The sequence below is a fragment of the Cololabis saira genome, chromosome 8 (genome assembly GCF_033807715.1).
Source record: "Cololabis saira isolate AMF1-May2022 chromosome 8, fColSai1.1, whole genome shotgun sequence".
NCBI classification, from domain to species: domain Eukaryota; kingdom Metazoa; phylum Chordata; class Actinopteri; order Beloniformes; family Belonidae; genus Cololabis; species Cololabis saira.
In genome coordinates, this window is record NC_084594.1 from 42933366 (window position 1) to 42946639 (window position 13274).

Consider the following 13274-nt stretch of genomic DNA (forward strand, 5'->3'; position numbering starts at 1 on the left):
ACATTGCAGGGTTTAGCTGCAGCCCCATGAAGGTTGGACTTAGCTCCATCAATGATGTTGGCATGAACTAGCAGGTCATCAAGAAGTACAATACAGTGCCTCTGTGGCAAACCTGCTAGCACTCCCTCCATCAGCTGTTCAAATCAGCTGTAGCGGGAGCACTGGTGACAACATTCAGTTTTATATAGTCCATGCAGAACCACCAGTAGCCAGAATTGGGGCTCCCCAGAGACTGTTGGAAGACTCAATTATCCCAACACTAGCCATAGTCCAGATCATACATACTTGTTGTTTGGAGAGGGGCACGCAATGGGGGTGAGAGGATGCAGACAGATGGGCTGGACAGAGTCTGTTTCAATAGTGTGCTCGACTAGTCCAGTATGCCTGCAGTCTTGGATGCTGCACTGATGACCTTGGCTAGGGACATTGTGAGATGGTAGGGGGGATACTGTGAGGACCTCCTCAATCCATCCGACTAGCCTTTCTATGAGGAAGCAGAGCCTTTGAACTTGGAGGTGGGGTCTCCTGTCTCTTGGGCTGAGGTCACTGAGGTTGTTAAGAAGCTCCTGAGTGGCATTCAGGGCAGATGAGATACGTCCTGAGTTCCTTAAAGCTTTGGTTGTTGTGTAGCTGTCTTGGTTGACACACCTGTGCAGCATTACATGGACATCAGGGACAGTACCTCCGTGAACAGAATTTCAAGGTGCACCTAATGAGTGGAGGCGGCCTAGTTTGCTGGCCTCAGAATTGGGTCTCTCCTTTTTTCAGATGATGTGGTTCTGTTGGCTTCATCAGGCCAAGAACATTAACTCTTGCTGGAGTGGTTCACAGCAGAGTGTGAAGCGGCTTGGATGACAATCAGCACCTTTGAATCCGAGACCATGGTCCTCAGTCGGAAAAGGGTGGATTTAGAAGTAGGTCAACATTCCTACCCTCACCTATGGTCACAAGCTGTGGGTAATGACCAAAAGAATAAGGTTGCAGATAAAAGGGGAAAAATTTGCTTCCTCTGCATGGTGTCCAGGCTGTCCCTTAGAGATAGAGTGAGAGATTGGTTCATCCAGGATAGAGATACATCCAGGAGGGGCACAGAGTAGACCCACCACTCCTCTACATCAAGAGGAGGCAGATGAGGTGGCTTGGGCATCTGGTGATGATGCCTCCTGGAGAACTCTCTGGTAAGGTCTTGCGGGCATGTACCAGCGTGAAGACCCCCTGGGAAGACCCAGGACATGCTGGAGTGACTATGATGAGCTGGACGAAGGAGAGGGCATTCTGGGCTTTCCTGCTTAGGCTACCCCATTCACGACCCAACCTTGGATAAGCGGAAGAAATTGGATGGATGAATGGATGGACGGAGGGCTACAAGCCCCATGTCAGTGGTGATGCATCTCCCATACATTGATATCGATACAGGTCCAAAACAGTGGTTCAATAGACCCAGGCTGATGATACATTAGTCCCAGATGTTGGCCTGGGCCGGTCAGGGCTTAAATATTTTGTTGCTCTTCTGGGGCTAGGTCAAGGAGGATTTGTAGGACCTTTCCATCAAGTTCCAGCACCGGGTGGCAACTTCTTCATCACTCCAGCCACCATGCCATGCTGCTAAATGAACTTGTGAAGGGTACAGTTCTAGCTGTGTTATCCCATTGTATTTTAGCAGCTTGGCAGGTGTCTTGGCAGCAGCTGGTGGACACGGTGGGCTTTGCACAGCCACCTGTAGCTGTGTCTCATTGGCTGAGGTGGTTGGGATGGGCAGCAGGGACCCACTTTATATAGCAGGCAGCTGGGTGTCGAAGGCAGTAGTTGCTGGATAAAGATCAGTTATTACTGACTGCAAGCACCTCTGTCACCTTCCAGGTTGTGGTGGTGTGGTGCTGTGGACCCATCAGGCTGAGAGGGAAAGTATCTAGCAGGAACCGTCCAACCAACCATCCAGCTCACACTGCATCTCCTGCACTGCTTTATTTAATTGTTTAATCTCGCTCTCCACTTTTCTCTCTTTCAAATCACTGATCCCTCTTTTGACACAAACATGGTGAGATTGTAGGCATAGTAAGGAGTCACAGTTACTCCAACTTACAAACAAATCCTGGACCACAATGCACCACACAATAGCAGGAGCTGCATCTTTATTAGCATCACGCAGAACCACAAAGCCTGATTTATGGTTCTGCGTTAAACCAACGCAGAGCCTAGGCCGTTGCCGTGACGCCATCGTGAACGCTTCGGACTTCTCCGTCACTCCATTTCACCGCGGTGCAGTACCCCCACAGAGCGCTAGGGGGTTGCGCTCTTTTCCTGAATGGTATATCGTCGTCTCTAGTTGATTCTTTGCTTAGCTTCCGGGTTTTCCGGTCAGTGAACAATGGCGATGGCAATTTTTTGCTATCTGGCAATCCTTGTAGCGAGGTGACGAGGAATTGTAAAGGTGGTCATATTTACGGACTTCCTCAATGAGTCTCTCCTCGACTTGGTCCATGTTGATAATGTTCTGTCCATGTACAACAACAAGATGTTTAAAAATGGCGGGGATGGCGCAGTCTGGAACCGGAAATGCGTTGCTACCAAGCAAACCAATCACAGCCCTCTCGGTCTGTGTTGGGTCTGCGTCACCTCGTTACATTTTTTGGGAGGTGCATGTCAGGCTACGGCGTAGGCTACGGAGAGCCTCCCACATAGCCACATAGCCGCGTAGCCGCGTACCCTACGGCGTAGGCTCTGCGTTGATTTAACGCAGAACCATAAACCAGGCTTAACACAGCCAAGACTGCACATCACTGTGTTGAACACAACTATCAGTCACAGAGGTACATTGCAATTAAAAAAAAAGTTTCCCAACACAACAAAAAGAACAAAACTTAGTTTAAATACAAGAAATCTAGATGGCTGGAGCTGATCAATTTCTGCTTGGTGAGAGGTGGGGTTCACCCTGGAGAAGTCAGTAGTCCATTTTTTGTTTTTTTCAGGATGAAATTGAAAGTTGGACAGGTTTCTTGCAGCTGCACCACCTAGTCTCCAAGTGTGAGGTGCCTTTTGTATGGAAGAAGTGTCAAATGATTTAAAAAAACACCCCTTTTGTGTGAACACATGAAGCAGAAAGGGATTCTGAGGCACTACAGATGCCTGAGACTACTCAATTTCTGTTTATATTTAATGAATCGATTAGTAGCAGTACATGAGGGAAAATTTCAGAGCATAATAAAAGGGAGAGAAAGCTGCTCTGTCCAACCATCCCCCTCCGTAAATTCCCCTACTGCAAGTCCTCCCCACCTCCCTCCCATTTATGTACACGTTTGTCCATCGCTCCCTTCGGGCCCACCCTCCTACCCTGATTTATTGCCCTGTGTTTCTGTAAAGCCTCAAAGCTTCCCAGAACGTCTCGTCTGCCAATATCTCTCACTCATCTGGCCCAAGTTTCGACTTCTCACACATTTCTCTCATTGATTTTTGCAAAAATTACTCCTCGTCTCCGCTTTCAACATCACGTCTCCCTACACTTCGGTCCTGAAATGGTGCAACTTTGCACTGCCACACCGGGTTCACAGAGCAAAACGTCCCCCCCTCCCACAAATGTACCCCAAAAACACATACCAACATATTGGTAACGTTCTGATCTTCTGATTACAACATTAGATTGATTAGATTAACCTTACGACAAAGCACATATCACATGTAGATGATTAACATTAGGCAACACATCCTTGTCTGCTTTCTTGTCCTACTTGCTCCTGGTTTTTTAGTCTTTGCTGGAAGTTTTTTTTTTTTTTTTCTTTTTTGCGCATCTGTAGAGCTTTTGTTTGAATTTGGTTGCCAAAAATAAAACTTTTTAAGGATTATTCCTCTTCTGCATTTTGGTCCTCCTTCTGCGTCATTTTCTAGTTCCATTTCAATCATAAAGTAACGTTCACCAGCAAGCTGATATCAACAAATCAAGTATAACTTTGTCTCTTAATTCTTTTCACATATTTCCACACATACTGATGCTAAATAATTAATGCTGACGGCTGCAGGTATGGTGCTGATGGAGAGAGACGGCAAACTCTGACAGAGAAGATTAGATATGTATAGGCCCAGTCGGCTTTTTATAGTGGAAAAAAATCTAATTCATAATGAAGTTTGAACCTGTACATTACTTTATGCAACTCTGATTGCAATAACAATATTAACTGGTGTCATTTGTGGAAATAGAAAAAAGGTGAACGGCGATGTGGTTTGATTTAAAATGCAGACGTTCACTGAAATTGGAGCTTTCACAAGAATGCTCGTCATCAACCAAAACGGTGCGCATAGTGTTAAGTGTGTTCATTTCAGTGCTTTCTTTCTAATCCTTCACATTGACTACACATGAACGTTCTCTTTCATGTTGAGCTTAGCAGCTTACAGTCAGACGCTGCACAGTGTGGAGGTTTTACAGCTGCCACAGGTATCACCGCAGGCTTTCTCGCTGCAGCACAGCCCTCATTCTGCTCTCGTTCTCTTCAACCAGCAGGACATCCAGCCACCGTAAATGGACAGCCATAAGCGCATCCCCCCATGCTTCTGTGCAGTTACTCCCATCTGATTTTGTGGCACCACTAAATTGTGCTTAGCCGTCCGATTCACCTGAAGACACTTTTGGCTGTGATGCTGAAGGGCAGCGACATTTGTAAATTTAGAAACCAAATGGAGCCCATTCACTTAAACGATCCCTAATGAATCAGAGATAATGGTGGCAGCGTTTAGCATACAGTACGAGGAAGGAAAAGTCAACCCGATTTATTTTGTCAGCTTACAGGATATGGTTTGCATAAGATGTTAAGGGTGTCACATTATATTTGCACAGCGTTAAATTTATAAAACAGTATACAGTACATCTGCTGGCTGCTTGAAAATGTCTGCTAATGAGCAAATATTACATTATTCAGCTTCCTCTCTGACGCTGCGTAGCCGTTCATATCTTTCACTGAGTCTGGTAATTGAAGTGTACAGATTTTTTTTGTGGCATAAATTTGTATTTATGAGATAAACCTCATATGCGGGTTATGTAAAGTCAATATAAAAGTCAGCCTCTGCAGCAGCGGCATGTTCACACGCTTTTGATTCCACTCTTCAAAGTGAGAGACTCCACTCAGAGTCCACATGCCTCAGTCCCCATGAAAGAGCCAAGCACATCCTTTCACTGTCGATTTAACCCCAACCCCCCCCCCCCCCACCCCCCCCCCCCACACACACACACACACACACACACACATACTGTACACTCTGGGTGGATGTTTCCCTGGATTAAGTCATTCATCTCACATTCTTTTATAAAACAATACCCTTCTCTGCTTATTTTCAGACAGAATTAGCAAGTTGGAAAAGTGCCACCTTGGGAGCATCTCTGTCAGCGGCACTGCTGCCTCCAGGTGACAGTTCCTGCCCCTCAGTGTGGAAATGTCAAACTCAGCCTCCAGAGAGAGAGGAAGACTCCATATTTCCTATCTGATGGGTAAGATTTGGGCAAACAGAGTCAAATGAACACAGATAAACTCCTCTGAAATGCATCACAGCATCCACAGTATCCACCTGTTAGAACAACGCACGTTTTATAAATGAATAAATGAACAGCTGATCTTTCTGTGTAACATAGATTCAGGCTCCAATATTGTTGCTCAGTCAGTGTGCGTTTGGATCTGTACACATTGTGTTTATGCTCATCATAAGTGGCTCTGAGCAGTCTAACAAAACTTTAATGAACTCAAATCAAATATGTCAGAGACCAGGGACACTAAGAGTCAAATGTGTACTTTAAATAGATAATTGAAGTGTCGATGAAGACGGAGTAAAAAGTGTGGTGGACTAAACTGGTGCTGTAAATGGGCAGATTACCTCATACACATCCTACCTGCCTTTTTTGGACTGTTTTTCTTTCTTTTCTCGTACTGCACTAGTTTTATTTTTCATTCCAATGTATATACTGTTTATATTTCGTAATTATATATTTTTTACTTTTTTACCCTTTCCCTGCATGTGTGTGTTGAGTGTACCACTGCTGCACAAAGTGAATTTCCCCATTAAGGGAGAAATAAAGGATAATCTTATTTTATTTTATCTTATCTTATCTTATCTTATCTTATCTTATCTTATCTTATTTTATCTCATCTTATCTTACTTACATCCGGATCCAGCAGCGACTTATGCAGAGCAGAAACACCTCCTCTCTCCTACAGGTTATTTGTTCTCATTCATTTCAAATATCCCTCTTCCCCTCATTATTTCATGAACCGTTGCAGGTCTACAACTCTGCAAATGCCTTGACAAAGACATCCCCATGTGTCACCTCTGCCAACAGCTCACTGAATCAAGAGCAGATGCAGATGTGGAGCTTCTCCTCTGGGACCTCATGCGTGCTAACTGGACGGCTGCGTGGTTATCTGCAGCTGTTTCATGTAGCTGCTGCTGTGGAGGCATCTGGACCTCCGCTGGGACTGAAAAATCAATCGTGTTCATCTCGCCGGCGACCCACTGCACCCCGCTCTTACACTACTAAAGTGTAATGGAGACACTCCAGTTGTAGATGAAGTTCAGGTTGTTTCCAAGCATAATAAAAATACTAACATAAATATAATGAACTTAAAATGTAAGACATGATCCTAATCCACATTTAAAAAAAAATGTATATTTATATGTGTATGTATGTATGTATGTATGTATGTATGTATGTATGTATGTATGTATGTATGTATGTATGTATGTATGTATGTATGTATGTATGTATGTATGTATGTATGTATGTATGTATGTATGTATGTATGTATGTATGTATGTATGTATGTATGTATGTATGTATGTATGTATTAATAAAATAAATATATGTGATTAATTAAAAAATATATCATATATATTTTATAAAAATGCATATATTTATATATATTATATATATGTGTATATATGTGTATATATGCATATATGTGTGTAAATATATATATATATATATATATATATATATATATATATATATATATATATATATATATATATATATATATATATATATATATATATATATATATATGTGTGTGTAACTGAGTGAAGCATGCAAGGCTTGAGTTTCCAAAAATCTCCAAATACTTTCGTCTACAACAGTCAACAGAGCACATCCAGAACATATGTTATGGCCTTAAACGTGTTTAACCTCGAATCAAGAAATGAAAAATCCTAGCAGACACAGAGTAAGTTCAGATCACTCGCCTTTCTGGGATTGTTTCTCTGTGCCTCACATTAAACCTTTTGCACTGCAGTGTTATTTCCACACGAGTCATTAAAATCGACCAAGTGCTGATGTTCACTGTGCTGCTCGCTGCATCCTCTCAGAGCTGCATCTCTCAGAGCTGCATCCTCTCACTCAGAGCTGCATCCTCTCAGAGCTGCATCCTCTCAGAGCTGCATCTCTCAGAGCTGCATCTCTCAGAGCTGCATCACTCAGAGCTGCATCTCTCAGAGCTGCATCTCTCAGAGCTGCATCTCTCAGAGCTGCATCCTCACAGAGCTGCATCTCTCAGAGCTGCATCCTCTCAGAGCTGCATCTCTCAGGGCTGCATCTCTCAGAGCTGCATCTCTCAGAGCTGCATCCTCACAGAGCTGCATCCTCACAGAGCTGCAGCATCAGCACCTGCTGCAGGAAGACGCGCTCCGGAGGAAAACGCGCTGCAATAAACTGAGCAGAACTGAAACTAAAACTTTCTGTCTGAAAAAAAACAGACTTAAAATTATCCTTGTTGCTAATGTTAACACAGTTTTATTTGGTGAAATACGTTGAACTTCAAAGAAGACTGATTTGTAGTTACGCCGATGACGTGAGGACATCAGATCTAAATGTTCTATGGCGCGTTGTTTCAACAGTTCCCCGTCCTTCATTTCCACAGTTATAAAACATTTATAAAACAACTAAATAGCAAAGATGCGTTTTAAGGCAGGGAAAAAGGTTCGTTTTCTCTGAAACCTTGAGTGGCCATTCAGAAAAACATCACAACTTACCTTGACGGCAAATTCCGCCCGTGAAAGTGTCTCCAGCGACGGGAGAAAGTGGAGTCCGTCCGCGGAGAATCAGCCCGCACCCGCGTTAGCGCTCCCGGGAAGTTTGACGAGACTAAAGTAGAAACACGGCGGACTGTCTGTCGCCCACCTGCAGCCTGCAGCCTGTAGCCCGCTCTGGATGATCTGGATGATCTGTGGTGCCTTCTCAGTCCACAGCTCCGCGCTCGGGAGGCAGGAGGAGGGGGGAGGATGGGGGGAGGAGAGGGGCAGGAGGAGGGGGGAGAGAGGGGGGAGGATGGGAGGGGAGAGGGGCAGGAGGGGGAGAGGGGCAGGAGACGGGGAGAGGATGGGGGAGGATGGGGGAGGCTGGGGGGGAAAGGGGCAGGAGGCGGGGAGAGGATGAGGATGCGCGCACCCGTTTGCATGTGGGGGGGGGCGGTGGTGGGGGTAAAAAAATGAGTAAAATCTGCTCTAGTCAGACTGTTACCTTTACGGAAGAGTACAATAAAAGGAGAAAAATAAAAATAATATTTTAGAGGAGGAAGATTTTTTTTCATTATGCACTTCGAGAAAAAAGTCGAAATGTTGAGAAAAAAGTTGAAATGTCGAGATTAATGTTGAAGTACAATTTCGAGAAAAAAGTCGAAATGTTGAGGAAAAAACGCGCATCCTATTGGTGCAGCGGGATCACGTGACGGCCGCGCCTCGACTCGCGGACGAATATCTTACTACGCTCAGAAGAAACTAGTACCGTTTTGCGGTCCCAATCATGGGACTCTTGCAGGGTTTTGAGCTCCGAACTTTTACTTCTAAGGTGAGCATGAATCAATCTTTCTTATGACGTAAAGATTGTGTCGTCCCCAAAGGTGGGAGGATGAAACGATACCGGGGTTCACCTTACGGCCTCAGGCTGGAGCAGGTGAAGCTCTGAGCTCTGGCAGAAGATCAATAACAGTCATGTTGCATTTTGTGTTTGGGACTTTTCATAGTTTATTTATTTACTTTTATTTATTTATTTATTTAATTTTAGTTGTTACATTTCTGGAAAAGAAAAAAGCCAAATCATACATGAGAGAAACTATTCAGTTTGTGGCAAAAATGTTTTTACTTGTATGAAACTGAAGATGCATAATGCAAACCTGACATTTACTTTTAGTTCAGTTTGTGGAAAATGGTTGGCCTGGCTTGCTCTTTAAAACTTAAACAGTTATAAAGCATTACAAACTGTAACAATAGGGCAAAAACAAAGTATTGTTTTGTTTTTTGTGTCTTTCAAATAAAAGACATTTTTTCCAGTCATATGTTCCTCATTCAAGGTTGTTAAAAAAATACTGCTATAATATCGTATCGTTATTGTGACCTCACTATCATGTATCGTACCATATCGTGAAATTAGTGTATCGTTACACCCTTAATATATATTTGTATTCAGCGGGACTGCCTATAGCAGTAGGACATAGGCCTTGAGCTTCTCATGTTTCGGTTGGAGTTGGGACACTCGTGGTGCTATAGTGGGATTCGTATCAGGTTGGCTTGACAGCCATATTTCACTGATCTTGTCTGTGGGTTGTGTTTGTTTTCCTGCCTTCCCTTCCCACTGCACCACTTTTTCATTTCCTTATATGTGTATATGGAATACCTGCTTTCACTGCAGGTTTTTCCTGCTCACATCTACAATCTGAAATGGTGGCAGCTTCTGACATCTCAGGGAATCTGAGTACAGTCTCAAGTGTCAGACTTCTGACTTGGAATATTAAAAAGGTATGGGCAACCAAGTTAAGTGTTCAAAAGTCCTTGGACATCTGAAATGCCTTAAGGCTGACATCATCTTTCTGCAGGAACTTCATATGCAAGCAAAAGATCAGTTCCACTTTAAATGCTTCTGGGCTTCCCAAGCTTTTCATTTTATAATTATATAATCATTATATAATAAAAAAAAAATAAAGCTCTAAAGCCAAAGGGGTGGCAATATTAATTGGTAAGAACATCACATTTACTTCCACTAATGTTGTCTCTGATATAAATGGGGGATATTCAATAGTTTCACGTTTCTTGCTACACAGTCCAGTAATGCTATGTATGCATCCAATTTTGACGATCCCACTTTGATAAACCATTTATTTCAAAGAATCCCTACTTTAAATCATCATCTTATTACTTTGGACAGGACTTGAATTGTTTTATTGACCCCATTTTAGATCCTTCAAACCAAGGAAAATAAATTGTCTCATTTACTTTTATCACTGTATAATTATTCCTTGGAAAAAGGCTCTCTTCCAGTCTCTTTAAATCAGGCTACTTTTGTATTGCTCTTGAAAGAGAATAAAGATCCTTTATTATGTAGTTCCTATAATCCCCTTTCTCTGATAAATGTTGACGCTAAAATACTTGCAAAGCTCATAGCACATGAACTGGATGGCATACTTCTAACTATAATTTCCATAGAGCAGACATGTTCATCAAAGAGCGTCAGCTTCACCAATATCCATACTCTTTAACTGTTATCCACTCCAGAAGTACTTCGCAAAGGCCAGAAGTGGTCAGCTCACTTGATGCTGAAAAAGCATTTGATAGAGAGGAGTGGAAGTGTTTTCAAAGATTTGGTTTTGGTGAGAAATTCACTAATGGAGTGCGATCTGAGTGCTTCCTATTGTCCCAGGGCACACGTCAGGGTGGCCCCTTATCTCCTCTCCTCTGCATTGGCCATATAACCTCTGTCAATCTTACTGATGACCTCTAGTCTTTTGTCTGGTATAACACGGGCCGGGTTGGAATATAAGCTGTCATTTATGCAGATGACCTCTTGCTGTATGTCACAGACCCAGCTAGCACTAATCTGAAAATGTTCTGAAAAAATCCATTCTCGACGAATTTGGCACTTTCTAAAATTACAAGATAATCTCCAAAAAAAGTGTACGTTATCCAGCCAATGTCCCTGTACTATGAATAAAAATAGTAGATCTTCCCCTGGAGTTAAGTGCATCTGGTTTTAAATACTTGTGAATTAATGTAACCAGAACTTTGATCTCTTTATATTCCTTTAATTTTCCCTGTTGCTGGTTCAATCTGACCTACAGAGATGGAATAATTTACCACTGTCCTTAACAGAAAGAATTAATGCAGTAGAAATTATTCAAATTATAACCTCGGAGCTTCGGGAGCTGCGTGCTGGCCTGCGGTCCCCACCCCTGGTCATCCCGTTGCTGGCCCCCCCTTCTCCTCCCTTTTCTCTCTTTTGTCCTGCAGGTGGTCGTGGGTGGCTTGTAGCTTGCATTACGGAGCACAAGTCTTTCCCTGACCCTGCACCCCAACCTGGGACTTGATGATTGGGCCGGAGCTTCGGGAGCTGCGTGCGGCCTGCGGTCCCCACCCCTGGTCATCCCGTTGCTGCTTCCACCTGCCTGCTGTGCTGTTGCCGTCCCTGACCCACCAGTCTGGCCCTCGGCAGGAGGGTCCCCCCTTATGAGCCTGGTCCTGCTCAAGGTTTCTTCCCTCCTAAAGGGGAGTTTTTCCTTGCCACTGTTTGGCTTAAGGTTTTTCTCCCACTAGGGGAGTTTTTACCTGCCATTGTTTATGTAATAACTGCTCGGGGGTCATGTTCTGGGTATGGGTCTCTGGAAAGCGTCTAGAGACAACTCTGTTGTATTAGACGCTATATAAATAAAATTGAATTGAATTGAATTGAACCTCCCTGTTGTGGTGTGGAATGCCACCCAGGGTGTGCAAATATTTATTTCAGAGGTGTAACTTTAGAAAAGGTCTTTGCCAAATTTACAACTATATTACTAATCAGGTCAGCCCCCCATACCCTGGTGTAGCACAGTGGCACAGTCCTGTTGTACATAATCTTCATTGGCTGCACTTCTCACCTCCCTCTACCAGTTCACCCCTCCAGCTTGGCACAACAAAGGCCTTACATGCTTTCTAGACCTGAAGTGTGATCCCCCTATAGTTGGAGCACACTCTCTGGTCCCCCTTTTGAAAAAGAGGGACCACCACCCCGGTTTGCCACTCCAGCGGTACTGTCCCCTTCCTCCATGCGATGCCGCAGAGGCGTTTCAACCAAGACAGCCCTACGACATCCAGAGACTTGAGGTACTCAGGGCGAATCTCATCCACCCCCGGTGCCACTGAGGAGATTCTACCTCAGTGACCTCGGCTTGGGTGATGGACGAGCACGTCTCCGAGTCCCCATTCTCTGCTTCCTCAGTGGAAGGCATGTCAGTCGGGTTAAGGAGATCCTCGAAGTATTCCTTCCACCATCCGACGATGTCCCCTGTCGAGGTCAACAGCTCCCCACCCGCACCGTAAACGGAGCTGGCAGAGTACTGCTTCCCCCTTCTGAGGCGCCAAACGGTCCGCCAGAATTTCCTCGAGGCCGACCAAAAGTCTTCTTCCATGGCCTCACCGAACTCCACCCAGACCCGAGTTTTTGCCTCCAGGACTGCCCGAGCTGCTGCTTTACTTCTCTCATGCGGCCAAAGATCAGATGTAACCACAACAAAGTCGATCATTGACCTCCGGCCGAGGTTGTCCTTGTGCCACGTGCACTGATGAACCTTATGCTTGAAGATGGTGTTCATTATACCATTTCAGGTCTCTAAAACTGAATCAAGACTAGGCTACTGCGATTATCTGTCCCCCAAAACTGTGGGGTGAGTATGTAGGGGAGTGAGCATGTGTGTGTCTGTGTAACTGCTTGTGTACAAAGTGAAAACAAGGTTTTACCTAAACTGCAACTATAGTGGTGGAAGGAGGGCACAATCACGGCACCCGAGGGACCAGAAGCTGACAAAGAAGAAACCTGAACCCAGGCCACCAGCAGCCACACGGAGGACCAGAAGAGGGGGGTAAGACATCCCCCGCCAGCAAGCTCCGAAGGTGGCCCATGACCACGGGAGGAGGCAGCCAGGAAACCTACGGTGATGGACCAGGACCCAGCAGAGCACCAGCCACCCGACATAGGCCGATCACGTGGCCAAGAGGTCCATACCCTCCAGGCCCACAACCCCCGCCCAGCGAGAGGCCAGCCTGCCCAGAGAGACGGGGCCACCTCGACAGTCGACGCTGGCGGGCCGGCACCTGCCCCAATGAAAGCAGGAACCCCAGAGCCAAAGGCTCCAGCTCTTCTTCATTTTTCTAATGCTTCAAGGGCTTAGTTTCAGTTGTATGAACGAACGCTCATGTTCACTGGGGACAAAGCCTTGAAGATTCACTTCAGCGTAACAATTCAGGAGATGCCCAGGTCATGAAAGAAAATATGATACCAACTG

General features: G+C 44.7%; 1 protein-coding gene across 1 annotated transcript in view; it reads right to left on the reverse strand.

Annotated features, from left to right (window-relative positions):
• LOC133449577 (caM kinase-like vesicle-associated protein) overlaps positions 1-8174 on the reverse strand; it is a 56054-nt gene extending 47880 nt beyond the window's left edge. Inside the window, exon 1 of the mRNA XM_061728742.1 lies at positions 8002-8174. The gene's annotated coding sequence lies outside the window, so the exon portion shown is untranslated. The remainder of the gene's footprint in view (positions 1-8001) is intronic.
• Between the last annotated feature and the right edge of the window lie 5100 nt (positions 8175-13274).